General features: G+C 44.2%; 1 long non-coding RNA gene across 1 annotated transcript; it reads left to right on the top strand.

Annotated features, from left to right (window-relative positions):
- The first annotated feature begins 976 nt into the window (after positions 1-976).
- LOC309662457 lies at positions 977-16,973 on the top strand. The gene is made up of 2 exons (XR_014264701.1): positions 977-5,191; positions 6,482-16,973. It is a non-coding gene; the product is annotated as an uncharacterized lncRNA (long non-coding RNA).
- Positions 16,974-17,244: the final 271 nt, after the last annotated feature.

Here is a 17,244-nt window from a genome sequence, read left to right on the forward strand (position 1 = left end):
CCCACCACACTGTGGGGTTGGGTTTATGATCTTGCTTTATAGATGAGCCTGCCACTCAGAGAGATGACTTGCCCAGGGTCACGCACTAGTCAGTGACAGAGTTAAGATTTAAACTCCAGTCGGACTCCAAAGCAATTGCCATGGTGCTACACTGCTTCTTGAACGTCTGATGAACAGCACTGGTGGCCGTTTGGCAGATTGCAAGCCCTGTGGCATTTGAGTAGTGTAGAAGCCAGAGCAGCGGAGAGCCAGGAGACTTGGGTTTGAATCTTGACTCTACCATTTACTGGCTGTGTGATCTCCGAAAAATTTCTAACCTCTTCCAACTGTCTCCTCATCTATGTGTGTCTTGTGTGTGGTGGCGTATTAGTACTGTTCATTTCTAACCTTCTGTGATCCCATGAGCCTTCAAGGGGCTTTTCCTTTCCTGTAATTGAGGTGCAAGTTTGTTCTTTTGCTCTTTAGGTGAACTCAGCAGTGAGAAAACACTTCTATTTGAAATTCAAAGACTGAGTTAATTTCTGCCCTAGAGATATTATTCCTTCTCTGGAAAATTCATTTCCTCTGTGGACTGCCCCAACACAGGCTAGCTTCCATTTCCCGGGTGGAAAACTCCATTGTATGCTGAGCATGGCGCTCTGTTCCCAAAGGAGCCATAGAGAGGCCCATAGGACGTGCTAGAAATACAAAATGGTATTTTATTATGTTATTTCAAAAGAAAGCCACTAAAGGTGGCTCTCATCTGAAGGCAATAAATGTTACTTCTAGTGGCTCCGAGAACCGAATATTCATGTCGTTGCCTGTTTTGGATGCTTTGGTTCTATTTCTGTAAATTAATGAGGTTTTATTTATTGCATTCCCTCCTTGTGCATAACTCACTATGATAATGCTGATGAACTTTCTCTGAAAACTGCTGTCTACACTTAAAGTGGCCCCCGTTCCACCCCATCTCCCCCCACCCCACCCCCGGCTTGTTAGGCTTGCACCCATTTTCCTGTTGAGGGAAACATATACATTGGCTCCCCTGCCATGAGCGGTCACCACCCGCTGCGCACTGCTTGGCATTCTTTAGGATCAAGTGACATGGGCCCAGCTGTATGTGGGGAGCAATGTTGGAAAATTCCTTTGATGTTGTGCCTTGTGACACTCAATGACTGAATCCAAGCTTTTGCTATTTGACCAAATGCCAATGTGCTAGTTCCTGAATATCTATGATCTTACAGATAGCTGGATGGAAAAATAAGAACAAACCACCAGAGAAAAATATTTCAAAACTATTTTGCAGGGCTAATTAAGGTAAAGCTTTGATGAATTGGAAAGTTAGTTGAGCCGAGTGTTCTAGTTAATTAGGAGCTAAGGTATAATACTTAAAAAAAATTCATTTACTATGTACAGAGTGCCATCTATGTATAAGGTATTACGAATGCAAAGAGGGGCAAAAGTTCATACAGTGCTTTTATCCAAAGCGTCTTCTGGTTTTCTTCTACCCATTATTGTTGGAAATTTTGTCCTATTTCCTTCCAGTCCTTGTTAATGCTTATGTTTCCTTGGTACAAATGACTCTGTATGTGATCATACAGAATATGTATTTTGAATCCATTTTTATTCATTTAACACTGTAAGAATTTAAGTATCATCTAAGCATGTGATGATGTACTTAAACATTTCCTTATTTACTTAAAATCTAGGTTGCTTCCACTTATTTCCCATGATAAAAAGAAAATGCTATGAAGAAAAGCTTTACACACAAAGATTTCCCCTTATTTATTTATTTAGTTTTTGTATTTCCAATGACAAATTCTCATATGTGGAATTATTGGATCAAAGAAGACAATTTTATCTGCTTAGTGTTATCGGTATGCATTGCAACTACTTTCCAAAGGAGTTATACCAATCTATGCTTGCTCTACCATTGTTTGACCATAAGTCAGTCTCTCCTTACTATCTCCATAATTATTGGGCTTTTGTTTATTAGTTTACCTATTTTGCCTTTATATCAGGCAAAATACTTTTGAATAAAAAACAAACTTAACACCCATTATTTATTTAATTCATACAATAACCTTGTAAATTCAAGTCTACAGATGAATAGATGCTGGGAAAGATTAAGTGACTTGCCCAAGTCGGTACAATATTAACAGAGCTGGAATTTGATCTTGCCTATTTTGAGTCCAGGCCTGTTGTGTGCTTCATTCTACCACAGCTGCCCCTTAAATAACCAGATGGGTCTGGGCTAATGAGGCCTCCAAGAGTAGCTTGGAGGGGCTCCGTGGTTGGTATGTACAATGATGGAATTGATTAGCGGGATTGTCCAAATGGCTTTGTTCCCTTAAAAACCAAACATTACCTAGAACGGAGTGAATTTTTGATTAATTTCCACGTGCTGTTTCACCCTCCCACACGCACATTAAAGCAATTAAACAAGAAGAAGAATGTCTTTCAATAGTGCCCAAGTGTTGGAGTATTTTAACTAAACTCAGAGATACATGAGTAACGCCAGTGGAAGTTGTTCTTGCATATCTGAGGCAGAATGCGGCCTTTTGACGTGAGCCTATTAAACACAAGGAAACTCATAGTTAAAATTCCACTCTTAGCTCTCCAGCCAAGATAGGAATGGCCCTGGCCACAAAACATGAACGACAAGGTTGCCACAAGGCCCAGTCATCTGTTGGCATTATAGAGCAGGGCAGGCAAACCACAGTAAATCAAGGTCTCAGCTTCATTCTTCAAAAAGCCGACTGGATGAAAATATGTGCTTCATTCTTCAAGGTGAGAAGTCTGGTTTTGCTGGAGCATGGTGTGTGGAGAAAATGAAAGACACCCCCCGGTAGGAGGGAGTTTGGAGGCCCCAGGTATCCATTTGGAAGGTCATCTTGGAAAATAATTTGGGACCATGTGGCCTTCTTATTCTTTGTAGGAGTGAAAAGAAGGCAAATCCAGCTTGGAGGGTACAGTCATGTAAAATGGCAGCATCTGCCAGCTCTGGCTCCACCGAGCGTGGCTCGGGCCAGAGTGTTTGTGCTTCCATTCAGCTGGAGGCTCTTGGGGTTTAGAAGGTACCCTGTGAGCTGAGAAGGAGGCTGAATAGTAGAGTTTAGCAAAACTCAGGAATGAGCTCACCTCACTTAGATTACAAAATCCCATTAATCTCTACTCAGACCACCACTGAATGGACTTAAAAAACAAAACTACAACAAATCACCAGTATCTAAGACACAAAGCTACAGCTCTGAATGTGGGGAGCAGAAAGAATGTCTTGTTAACATCACCTGACTTCTTCTGGATAATTGTAAAGAAGAATGGCTTCTTCAAGCATTCAGATAATCTCCTCTAGAGACTTCTACAGGGAGATGAAACTGCTCTGGTGCATCCTTCAGTGCTGAGCAGCCGATTTAAATTCACCCTGCCTTTAAGGAGAAAAGCTGGAAACAGCAGGATGCCTTTGTAGGAATGCAGAGAAATGAACAGCTCTCTGGGTCCCTTGTTCTGTAACCACATTTTAATTTTAATCACTGAGGCATCCTGTAAAAACAGTAACAAAAAACAGCTGGGAAGTGGCATTGATTTCAAAATCACATAATGACATCTCCACTCCATCAATGTATTTTCATAGCCTTTTTCCTGAAAGGCATACATATGGTCCAGAGCTCTGCCTGGAGCTGGGTTCTTGTTTTGCTGGTGGCATTTGAGAGAAGGCATGCTGAGTTGAGTGCCAGGGGCATTTTCCCATAGTCTAGTCTAAACGGCTATTTTCTCTGACGTGACTAGGATGTTTTCTGTCACCTCCAAACATTGCAACTGTGATAGCATTATTTCCAAGGCTCGTAGCCTCTGTGACAGTCAGGAATGCAGGAAGATGGACCGCTCCCGCACGGTCCTGGCCAGGAGGTGGAACTGGGGAGGAGCTACTCTCATTCTGCCCTCTGTTGTTTTTGGAAGGCTTTCCTCCGGGTTTTACTACTGGGTGGTCCCTTGGGCCTCCCACTACATTCCAAATATTTCCAAACTCTCTGAGAGGTGGCAGTTCTACCCCAGGAGCGGACTCCCCTGCCTCGGGCGGGAGGCTGGGTGGCGCTGGCTGTCCCTCGGGCACAGCATTCCTCTGTGCTTTCCCCCTTCGCTGGCTTTGAAGTCAGTTTGAGCAAGATAGAACTGTGAATCTGAAGTTCTAAGATTCCAGATACAGTGGATTTTTCTTTTGCAGCCCCTTATGCTTGAACGCTCAGTGGTCTCCAAATTTTTGGATGCCTCACCAGAATCAGTAAAAGATGTTAAGCAGATACTCCCAATACTGTTATTTGTTTATAGATACACATGTACTATTGAACTAATACATTATTAATTAAAGACAAACAAAGAGAATGCTTTTTAAGGTGAGACAATATTAAGTTCTTTGTTTTCTGGATGGCAAAAAAAGCCCTTTTTGCTTTCACTAGCTATTAACATCGTATGCTCATTTTATATTTATACGCTTCACTCGAAAAGCTTGCATTACCACTTTGTGATTTGATTCAAAAGTCTGATTCTAAGCACAGTTTATTTTGGTACCTGATTAGTGACTACTGTGTCTAAAAGCAATGCTACAAAGATATGCAAGAAGCACATTGTTGTCTGTAATGACTCCATCTTGACATGTTTCTGGCCACATCCACTAACTAGGCAAAGATTCTGATGAAAGTTTATTAATAAATTTCCATCTTTTTTGGCATCAATCAATTGCTCTTATAATCTAATGAAAAAGTGCTTCCAATTGGCCAAACCTAGAGAAAGTCAGAAGGCAAGGAAGCCTCACTGAAGCACCATTTTTGCAGATAGCAGATAGATAGATAGAGATATGCTCAAAGCTCTCTGAAATTATACACTTGAAAGGTTTTTAAATAATTTCGTTAACTCCTACTTCCAAGTTTTTACAATGTGTATATATCGGAACTTTTAACAGAGAAAACATTGTTTTCAGAAGCGATTTACACAATGGTGGAAACAATTCTAAATATCCATTTCCAGAGTGTTCTCTCCATAGCATGAATCTCTTTTTCAGGACAGTCACTTTCTCACTCCCTGGTACAACGATGTCAGCATTTCCTGGGCTAGACCGATTTGGCGTCTTTATTTACGAAGAGCTCACCGCTAGGTTGCATATTCTAAGAGCTTCTTGTTGCCGTTGGAAATTTCAGAAAATGTTTTTCACGTGGTAAGATGGCAGAAGGGTTCATCTCACCTGATGAACCGTTCTGGTCTGGGTCTGCTGGGTAGGATTACATGTTAGGAAAAACCCAGACAAATTGCTGGGAACAGGTGGATGAGTCTATGTTCTGGCAAGTAACCGCTGATGCACACAAATGGGGTAATTGAAGAGGGTTTGATAAAGACGGCATATTATATTATATTATATTATATTATATTATATTATATTATATCATATCATAATAAAAGCAAAGGGAAACCAGCCACGATAGAGCAGCAACAGCAGGGAGCCCTTTCTTCCTTCCCCTAAGCCTGGAGTCCCGGGAGGGAGCGGTGACACAGCCATGGAGAGCACTGTGGCTCTAGGACAAGGAGCAGGGTCTGCACCTGTGACTTTGGTAGAAGGCCCTAACAAAGTACCATGATTGGGCAGCTTAAACAACAGAAGTTTATTTTCTCACAATTCTAGAGGCTATAAGTCCAAGATCAAGGTGTTGGCAGTGTTGGCTTCTTCTGAGGTGTCTCTTCTTGGTTTATAGATGGCTGTCTTCTCCCTGTGTCTTCACATGGTCTTCCCTTTGTTCATGTATCTGTGTCCAAATCTCTTCTTATAGAGACATCAGTCATATCTGATTAGGGCCCATCCTAATGACCTCATTTTAACTTAATTACCTCTCTAAAGGCCCTATTTCTAAATACAGTTACATGCTGAGGTCCTGGGGATCAGGCCTTCACATATGGATTTAGGGGAGACACGATTCAACCCGTGATGGGGACACTGCCAATCTGTGGGCCACAGGGAGGAAGCCTGGGCAATAAGCCTTGATTAATCAACCCTCCAGCCCACTGGTTGCAGGTACCTCACATTGGCCAACCCCAGATGGAAGCCAGAGGCAAGGGAGCCAGCTTGATGCCATCCTGAAGGTCAGTCTCCTGGGACACAGAGAGTTAAAAAAGAGTAATCTGGAGGAGCAAACAGAGAACACCCGGCTCGCAGCGCTGAACTTAGAAAACAGAGATTTCGTTGACCTATAGTGCTATAAATAATTTAACATAGAAAGAAGGAAAGAAGCCAGATAAACCAGGGTGTTTGGCCTTGTGGATTGCAAAAGAGATGCTAGTTTCACAGAAATGCTGTTATGAGCCTTGGGTTTGTGGAAACAGTTTGAAAATCTTACACAGCACTAGTCCTTGCAAAAATTAGAAAAAGACATCCCTGTGGGCAGACAAATTGGAGAAAGGAGGCTTCAGCTGGACTGAGCGGTCCTTTTATGAGCTCACCATTCGCCGTCCTCAGTGAAGCACCCCCTGCAGGACCCTGGGGAGCCACCCTTATCACGGACCCAGATTCAGAGTCAACAAGCCACTAGCCCTTCGTTCCAGCCCCTCACCATGAAGAAATGGAAGGACAGATTTTGATGTCGTGTCTGCTATACCCTGCGAACTGGTTTCCCTCTAGTTCACATGGGAAGAATCATTAAGCTACAGAAGAATTTATCACTGCCTCTTTTATTAAATCAATCAATCCCCCTTTGCTGGCATTTTCTGGCTGACTTGAACTTAAATAACAATTCGGTGGGTCTTCCGCCTAAAGGGAGCCATTAATGTCATTTAGATAATCGTTCCTTGTTAGCACTCTGGTAACCCCATTTTAAGAGTTTGGGATTACTGACAAACATGAGATTTGCATATAAGCATCGGATTTTATTTATCTATCAGCCAGAATGCGGCTTACGGCGAGAAAGCTGTGCTCTACACAACTCCAGGGGCGCCATTCGCATAGTCATTGTAGATTTGTATGGTCATTTTGACCATTTTCTGGCAGCTGCAGTACGGAGTTCTAGGAACAGTGTACCTCCTGTGTCCCCAGTTGTTACAAAGCTGCTGGTTGGGTAAGTGACCAGCTTAGGTTAGGTAGCTGTGTGTGAGGAGCTCTGCTGGGCACTGGAGTGGTCTGGGGAAAGGGAAGGGCCCAGTGAAGACTAAGACATGGTCCCAACCTCTCCATACAGTGAAGAGGAGGACACCTGGGTACCCCCTCAGCCTCAGCTTCAGAATAATGCCCGGAGGAACCACCTCCACCTGCCCCACCCTCTCAGTGATCGCTGAGTGCTATCGGTGATTGAGAAGTGAAAGGTCTGGAAGGAGAACATTCCACACCCCACTCAGGTGGTGGCAACGTGAGGCTGCTGTTGGGCTGGAAGGGCTGAGACTGAGAGAGACTCATGAGAGCCACTGCTGGGCCACGAGTGGAGGAGCCTTCCTGAGGCTGAGGGGTGGGAGCCAGTGGGAAGTAGGGTAGAGGGTGAGGGGGGCTGGCCCAGGAGCAACCTGGTCTGATCCACAGCTGCTTTGGGTGTCCATGGACACCGCGGAAACAACATCCGCAGCGCCAGAGCACCATGACAATGAATGGCATCCTTGCTTAGTCAAGCCCCGTTCCTTCTTTTCCAGAGAAAGGAGGGGAGCTCTTTTTCAGCGTTTACAGCGGGAGGCCAACACAGCTGTACGTGGGATTGTACACTGGTTACACCTTGACCCTGCACCTTCCCTTTCCCGTGAGGGCTAGACCCCTCCACTGTGGTTCCTCACCCTCCCTGCTGATCTTTGTCAATACTCACCTGTCACCCACTGGACCCTTACTACTAGTTTTTGTTTTTGTTTTTGTTTTGTTTTGTTTTAAATCTCAAGTAGAGGTATTCTTCGCATGAAAGACAGTTATTTCATCTAATCTTAGGGTCTGTGATGACCAGTTTGAGAACATTTTGGCATTATCCTGTAAAGCTGAAGCTAGGCATACCCCATGATCCAGCAACTCCGCCCCTGGGCATATACCCTGCAGAAATACAGGCACAGATGCACCGAGCATTTTCATCATAGCATGTTCAGAACAGTCAAGAGCTCCCACGTCTATCAAAAATAAAATAGACACACTTTGGTATATTTATACAATGAAATACTATGCAATGATAAAAATAAATTACAGCTAAGCAAAAATGCACGATTAAATCTTCAAGATACAATATTGAGCAAAAGATGCCAGACACAACAAAATATTGAAAGCACGATTCCACTTATATAAAGTTCAAATATGGACGAAACTAAGCTCTAGGTTTTAGGGAAGCATATTTAGATGATACAATCATAAAGAAAAGCAAGGAAGTGAATAACGTGAAGTCTGTGGAGTGTTACCTACTGAGCTGAAGGAGGGGTTGATGACTGTCGAGAGGAACAGCTGTCGGGGCATCTAGGGAGGGGGCTGTGTTCTATTTCTCAACTCGGGTGGAGGTCCAGGTACTCATTTTGCTACAAGACTTCGAGCTGTACATCTATGGTGTATGCACTTTTCTGAGCTTATTTCACAACTGAAAAAAAGTTCAAAAGAAAGCAGTTATTTATTGCCTAATTATTCTCAAGGAGTTTAAGTACTGAGTTGACTCTTAAAGGATAAATAGAAGTTATCCAGGTGGAGGAGACCATCCTAGGAGTGAGACAAGAAGGGGCAAAGGTGCAGATTACAGAACGCTTCTGAGATTTTAAAGTTCGAGATGGGGTGTGGCTGGAGGTGAGGTCCCAAAGCCAGTGGAAATGAGGTCCTGGGGGAGCCAGGCATTTTAGACTTGGGCTGTGGAAGAACTTCAAGCAGGGGAATGAAATTTCAAGAAGAGGAGGCCTGTCAACAGTGACAAATGCATCCAAGAGTTCATTCAGATCAGGATTGAGAGGTCTCTGACTTGGGAATCGGAGGTCCCTGTCCAGCCGGGATGGGAATGGTGCAGTGGAGAGCTGGCAGCAGAGCCCAGATCGCAGTAGGTTGAGGTGGGACTGGAGGCAGGGAAGTGGTGACATCACCCTGGCCGCTGCTGCAGGGAGGCCCAGTTGGAGGAAAAGAGACATGAGACGGTTTAGATCGGTGAATTCACTCTTTCTCCATGACCACAATAGGTTGTAGCTCTTTCTATTCTCAAAAACTCAAAGGCATTTATTTCAGAGACTTCAGAATTAACTCACGGGTAATGAGATGGTTCAACTTGGTAAGAAAGTAACCCCGCGCTTTGTGACGCTGGACTAGATTCGCTTGCCAGGCGCTGGAAAAACATCTGGGGAATTCAGGGGGCTGCTGCATTGGAGTTTCTGCAAAATGTTGAATTTGGGGCCTCGGAGATGGCAACTCAGTGCAGGCATCTTAGAAACATCTCTGTTTCTTTAATTTAATACACACCAAATATGGTGTCTGAGAGCTTGTGAGAGACCAGCGTGTTTACCAGGCCATTGGGGGACAGCTTTGCCAGGGTGATGTCAATCAGCGGAGTTCCTTTTATCTTCTTTTTCTCTTCCACTCAAACTGTCTAATACTCGTTTTCCTACCTAGGTCCCTTTCTAAGTTGCTCTTTCCTTCTTCCCTTCTTTCTCTTCTTTCTGCCATCCTTCCATGTCTCTTTTTATGTCTCCTTTTTGGGTTTTCCACTTCCACACCATTCCTGTTCTTCAACTTTCTGTTTCTAAACTTTGGCCGCATTCCATCTGACAGTGGGAGGAAAGCAGACTTCATGGGGCAAATTTACGGCATCACAAAAGGCCCCCTTCCTCTGGTGAGCACTCACCCTCTTACGGCAGAATGACCCCTGTCCCCTGACATACGGTTCCATCTCCCTCTGGGCAGGGTAGGAGGAGAACTAACCTCCTCGCCACCCCAGACTCCCATGCAGCGTGAGGTGTGAGAGCCTGAGCAGGAGAGTAAGGCTGAGGCGTCTGTCCTGCTAAGACGGTGTCAGAGATGGGAGGTTGGTCACAGACAGGGGATCTGATCGAATGAGAGTACAAGATCAAGGATGTCGGGAGCCAGGTTCCTTGGTGTCAGCAAAGAGAATTACAAGTAAGGGAAAATGAATGCTGTCGTGTTGGAAAGGACTTGGAGGTATGGATGCAGACGTATGTTTCTCAATATGTATAGATCATGGAGAAAATACAGATGTAAGTGTGTGTTGCACGCCTATACCCACACACACACTCCTTATCCCCATTTACTGATGGGGCTGGAGAACAGTGACACGTCAGTAGCAATGAGTATATCTAGTGCCCAAACCTTACCTTCTAAACACCGTTCTCTGCTAAAAGGAACCAGGACTCTTTGGAGAAATGGCTGAATCTAGGACCGGAACAGGGAAAGTACAAGGCCAGCTTGGCACGTCTGGTGCGGCCAGCAAGCAAGGAGGTTCTTGAAGAATAATGGGGACACATCTTTAAAAACACAGAAGGTGGCTTGCAGGAGTTCCCACTGGCCAAGTTAGAGACAATTTGAGCATCAAAACAAATAACGATTATGGATTCGCATCCATTGAACAAAAAGGACACCCTGAGTCCACACTCATAGAAATAAGTACATGAATAAATTGGAGTTTGAGGAAGTTCAGCACGTTTTCATGGTTCCAAAACATCTCCCCACAAACTACTTATTAACTGCAAAGTGGGAAGGAGTAACTTTACAGGGGAGACGCCTGGCAGACACCACCTTAATTAAGTGATCAAAGGGAACATCATTGATAATGAGACAAATTGAAATCACGCACCTCCCGACGGGACGCAGCGAGGAGAACACAGCCCTACTTTGGTGATATTCCCGCAGAAGGTGCAGAACCACACAGAAACATCAAACAAACCAGTCTGAGGACACTCTGCAAAGTAACCGGCCTGGAATCTTCAATTGTGTCCAAATCACAAAAGTCAACTAAAGACCGAGGACATATTTTAGACTGAAGGAGACCAAAGGAACACGATGACTAAAGGCAATGCGTGATTTTTGAACTGGATCTTTTTACTCCAAAGGCATTACTGGAATAATTAGTGATGTTTCAGTGTGCCTTTCCTTATTTTGACGGTTGTATTGTGGTCATATGGGAGAATGTCCTTGTTTGTAGAGGGTCATGGAGCTTTGGGTTGATAATTTGCTCTCAAATATATCAGGATAAAAGTTTTTTTTTCTTTTTTGTACTGTACTTACAATTTTCGTGTTTCAAAATTTTTTTAAAAATTAAGAAATAAATTCAAAGGCACAACCACTTCGGGGGAAAAGAGGAAGGTGTTATAAAGTAAACACAAGCTTCCCATTGAGAAAACATGAGAAATTTTGTGTTCATGGTGGGCCACACAGAGCTGTGCTTCGACATCCCTGGAGTTCCCTATGTTTCTCCTCACCTCTCAAGGGTCCTTTGACGAAAAAATAGAGAAACATTATTAATTTTGAGAGGCTTTGGAAAGCTGCAGTCTTAGGTAATGGGAAGTGCCATGATCCTGCTTCCCAACTCACAGGCCTTGCCACAGAGGAGCAAGTGCCTGACCAAACGAGCCAGCCCAGCCACTTGTCCCCGAGCTGCTGCTTCCAGTGGAATGGAAGAAACACGACAGGGCCTTTGGCATCACTGGGATTGCTCAGTAAGCCGCAGGATGACTTGGGCCTGGCACCTCTTTTTCCTTTGAGGATCTGAACGTGGACTTGAAAGGAGCACCTGGAATGTTTGTGCTGTTGCAAAACAGACTTTTGTCCTTCAGAAGTAGAGCAATGGGCTTGGTGAGAGGGATGAAGTATACCGCCAAAGAACATTTGAGAAGAGGCTTAACTGAAAACGTCCCTTACGAGTCTATAGCATTCCAGAGTAACTTTCACGGAGTGGTGCTTTGGGATGCTGTCCTTGACTTTCATTTAGAGGCCCTACCTGAAACCACCTTGGGAAAGTGCGATTGTATTGGCACAGAAAGGTGGCGGAAGACACTGTCCAGTGCTGCCTGCAGGACCTCCTATCGAAATCTAGTAAATACTATCTTTTCCCAGAGGATCTGGTAGTCTTTGCTCCCTTTGAAAATAAAAGCTATAGACGTATGTACCTTTCTCCCTTTTCACCTTGGCTGCCAGGAAACTCAAAATCATTGCGGTTCAACTATAGGGATGATGGAGGCCTTTTGGCTTGCAGAGCTACTTTCTGTGCTCTCTTTATCTCTTTTCACTGTTAACTTCTCAAGCCCTGATTTTTACATTTATTTTACTGTGTTTCTGGTAAGTTGCTTCAAACCTTTGTAAAAATAAAGGTTTGTAAAACAGAGACAGACAGACGAATCGCTGGGAGAGTGAAAGCTGAGGGAAATAATATACGTATTATTCCTGCACATGTCAAAGCAATGTGTAACAAAGTGGATATGATGAGATTGCTGGCTAGACTTCTGTGAAGAAAGTAATAAACATGAGTTCTCAAGACTATAGTGGAGGTTGCGGGGGAGGCAGTCAGAAAACTACACAGGTGTTTGCAAATCCACAATCTGGTGTGTGCAGAACATCTGACCGAGGTAGGTTAAAGAAGATGACATTATTAAGAAAAAGTATCCTACACCCTGATTGTTTACAACAAAACAAAACAAAACAAGATGACACTTTCTTGTTACACATCCCAATATTTTCAGAGCAGGAGTGACGAAAGAAGTCAACTCTTTGGACATCTGCTCCAAGTCCCACTCTGGCAAGGGCAGAGCTACCAAAGACTTCATTTGTCTGCCCGACAATTTCATCTGTCAGGAGGCAGAGGAACTAGTGAGGAAATGGCTGCTTTGGAGTAAATTCTGATCAGTAAGAAAGGAACTAAGTGGTTGGTAATGTGAAACTGACAAGAACCTCAGGAGAGAGCGTTTATGCTGCCTGGGCCCCTCACAGCGCTCCCAAAGTTCTTTATTTAGATCACACTTTTGTTACTTCTTGAACTATTGTCATTTATACACCGTCTCCTCACAAGAATGTTCCTTGAGGACTGGGACCACATCATGTCCTCTTTGTGTCTTCTGATGTCTGGTGCAGTGTCTTTTAAATGGAAAAAACAAATTAGTTGAATGTGCTGAATTGGAATATAATGAACATAGCAACTTGCATAATTTTAGGATGATCTGACAACATTCTTTTAAAACTTTTTTTTTCCTGATTATAAAATGTTTTCATTGTAGACAACTAGAAAAATTTGGAAAAGTATAAATGAGAAAATACAAACTTTCCACAACCCTTTCACCCACAGCTAAGCACTTTGAAGTACCTCCTCCTCATTTTTATACTTAAATACTGCTTCATAATTATGAGCATACTATATCTACAGTTCTGTGTCTGAGAGTTTCTGTTCACCTTAAATCCTGAGTATTTTTCATGCTGTGAAAATGTCTTCATTTAAAAATGGCTACGTAATATTCCATTGCATGTCTATTATAATTAACCATTGTGACAAAAAAAAAAGAGAAAGAAACAGGGATTTTAATTGGCTACAAGCTTTAAGAACTGGGAAGTCAAGAAGGAGACCATTTCACCTGCAGCAGACGGATGGGGCTGAGCCGGGGAGACAGGTGAAGCCCCAAGCTATTCCTGGGGTTCTGGGTTTTATTTTGAGTCACCTGTGGTGCATCTGGAGGGTGACCTGATGGTGAGCGAGAGCTGAAGAGTAACAGTTAAAGCCACAAGGAATGTTCAGCCCAGAGAAGATTTGTGGAGCCAGGAGTTCTCCACATTTGAGAAATGACTGACTTGTCTCATTTTTTTAAAAGTTTTTTGAATAAATGGCTGTACATTAAAATAGAATTTTGGGGTATACAGCTCTATGAATTTTAGCTCATATGTAGATTTGTGTAACCACCACCATCAGGATATTAAACAGTTTCATCATCCCCCCCAAACCCCTGTGCTAGCCCTTTATGGTCACATCCTCCTCTCCCCGTTAACTCCTGGCAATCACTGATGTGTCGTCTGTCACTATGCTTTTGTCTTTTCAGGAATGGGAATGACGGACTTATTCTGTGGCATCTCAGTTGGCAGAACTAAGGCTGACAGGTAGAAATTACAAAGACGCAAATTTGACTCCATAAGCAAGTTTGAGAGCAGTTCCAAAAAGATACAGGATTCCAAGAGAGGTGGGAAGTGCCCAGTCACTGGAGGTATTCAAGGAGAGGAAGTGGTTTCAGGGATACTAGAGGGTAGGAGATACCTGTAGTCTCGTTTATGATCCGTATTTGGTGTCAATGAGCAGTGGAATAACCTAGATCAAATCTCAGTCACACACACACACAGAAAAGGAATAATAGCATTAAAGTTTGTATTTGATCCAAAGCCACCTGTTTTCAATTCTGAGCAGCCCAGAGACCTGCCAGCACTTTCTTGCGCCTGCAGTCATGAGGTCTGGCAAGGCTTTTGACTTCCTTCCCTGCCCCCAACCCCTTCCTTGAGCCTTAAAAGTCACACGTAAGTTACTCCCCGTCTGAGCAACAACGCTCTCAGGAGGGAGCTGACAGCATCGGGCAACGTTCTTACTACTGACCCGCAGTTCGAGTACCCTGTTATCCCCAGAGGTGTGTGCCTGGGGATCCTCGATTTCCACCGGAAGCACCCCCTGCGAGGCCCGGGTCGCCTGCCTGCAAGCTCACAGCTGCAGGTGAAGAACGACAAAATCCTCCCTCTAGTGGCTCAAGTGAGAACACTCCCGGGCCCTGAAAAGACCCAGAGCGTCAAGACAGGACGTCCAAAGACAGGAGACACTCCTCCGGAGCCATCCCACAGGGCTGAAATTCCATCGCCTGGCCGAGGTCATCCACAGGAAGGATGGGCGCATGGCACCGCCTCCCCAGCCGTACCAAGGACGCTGCGCTGGGCCCCGTGAGCATTGCCCCGCAGCCCTGCTCCCCAGCGCCACCTGCCGGGGCTGCCTGCGGCCACCCCTCCCCCGCTCCCCGCCACTACCGAGGGGCGCTTATCTCATCACATTGCTATTGCAGGGGAAGAAGCTGCCCGGTTTTTCTTTAACCCTGGGCTGAGTTTTCCTCCCTACCTACTTGCCATCTTCTGAAGATTTTCATGCAAGGGCGGGGGGTGGTGAAGGAAGGTGGTGGTGACAGGTCTGTGACCTTTCTCCCAAGGCAGCTGCATCTTTGCCTCTTTGGCTATTCTGGTGGAATGAGACTATCGTTGTCAGATCTGCACATTTTTGAGCCCCTACTCAGGCTGGGAGGCACTACCTTTCTCTTAGTGAATTTTTAACCAGCATCTGTGAAATTTGAGAGGAGGCGGAATTCATGCTCCAGCGGATGTACCTCGCGCCACTGCTCTTGAAGGGCATGGATGGTGGGGAGAAAACGGGGCTCCTGTCCACCCACTGCTCTCCCTCATCCCAGCGCATAGAGAGAGAGAAATATGCATGCCCGGGAGTCGCTGCCAGCTTCCTCCCTCTTTTCCAGGCAAGAATTCCTCCCCGATCCTTGGACCCAGGCCATCTCAGACAAAGGGGGAGTCCTGACCCCTGACCATGACCCGAGGAGCCACAACATTTTAGCAAGGTGGGGGTTGATCCCCAAAGGTGCCACAGGTCCTCTATGTGTGAGTGACAGCTCTTTTTTATCCATCAGCATTCTGGCTTGCTTAGCCCTGTTGCACAGACAGAAAAGGTGCTCTGAAAAAGTGTTTATCAGTTTGTGTGTGAACGACAGCCCCCGGATGTCCCAGGACTCCAATGACATAAGCCGTCTTAAAATAAGAGAACAAAAATAAGGTTAACCAAACCTAAGGTGCCCAGCAGTATTTCTTTCCTGCCTCTGGTCAGTGGTCCTATGAAGGAGCATGGGGACAGTGTGAGGCTGGGACAGAACACGAGGCCACATAGCTTACATTCTTGGCAGCCTGTGTGTGTCTCAGTGAGACTACACTTTGCTCCTGCCCCGACATCTTTCTCTCTGAGGCACTGGTTATCATTAGAGGACCGGGTTCCCTTTTCTCAAAGAGCCAGTGAGTAGTGGGGCTTTCTCGGCTCTGACAAGGTAAATGCTCTAAACCCCATGTATCTAATTCACATATCCCATCGTCCACACTGCGGAAGAGGCATACAGAAATGGAGGCTATGGATATTTTTCTCCCGCACTCCTTTCATCAGGACAGAGCCACTGGGCAGCAGAAAAAGAAACTTTTACAACTACACTGAAACATTTCATTTACCTTGGGTAAGAGTCAATTTCTTGTACTAAGAGCCTCCCATAAAGCATGTCAGTGTGGGAAAGACAGCTGTAGTCTCTGCCCCATGAACGCTGCACCAGAGCCTCCTACTGGGAACAGCCAAACAAGGTCACTAAAGGAGGCCAGAGGCATCAAGGCAGGGATAAGATCACCTTGAAATCCTTACCCGTGAGCTTGTTTACCAGAGATGGGGATGCTGTTTTTATTCTGTCCTCCTTGCTGGGCAATGACATTGCCACAGTCAAAAGGTAGCAGTAAGGAAGGAGGAAGGAGAGGGGCCTGGCTCGTTGGTGTTTAAGAACAGACCAAAGGGGGACTTTGCTGAGAGGAAACATGGTGAGCTAATGCTTGTCCCTGTACATGAACTGAAATAACCAAAAACAACAGGGTGGGAAGGTTTTTTCCCAGTTCTTTTAAAGGAAATGTATTTCGAGTACATATTGAATCTGAAAATAATTTTCAACTCAGTTTCAAACCAATCCACTGAGCTGAAAGAAGAGATCAGAAATGAAATGAAATTCTGATATACATTTAATCTAATCTCAAAAAAACTGACAGGAAAAATAAAATTTCAGATGTTTTTTATTCAAAGGTTCTCAAAAGAAATAAAACAGAAAAAGCTAACAATCTGATCAAATGTACAGTTCAAAAATGTCTTTTTGGCGTTTAACAACAAGTCCTAGGAAAGAAAACTACAGAGTTATCTTGAACCGGACAAATAAGTTACCACTGGCAAGTTTGTGGCACTAGTAAAACAAAAATAAAAAATTAACTCTCTTGATCATATAGATATCTCTATGAAAATCTTTTTTTTTCAATCTGTACAAAAGGTCTTTCTTCATAAATTAATTTTTTTTATAATTTAATGGCTGTCTACTATGTGATGTTTAACTGATTTTTTTTCTTTTTTTATGTACAGAGGTTATGTTTCCCAAATCTTACCCAGACGAGTATGGCACTTAGTTCAGACATTTCTAGCAGCAGATTTCCCCTCCCCTCTAACTGAGTTATCAAATTTCTGTCTTAACTAATGCAAAAATATC

This window comes from Balaenoptera physalus (genome assembly GCF_965194825.1).
Source record: "Balaenoptera physalus genome assembly, chromosome: 6".
Lineage (NCBI taxonomy): Eukaryota > Metazoa > Chordata > Mammalia > Artiodactyla > Balaenopteridae > Balaenoptera > Balaenoptera physalus.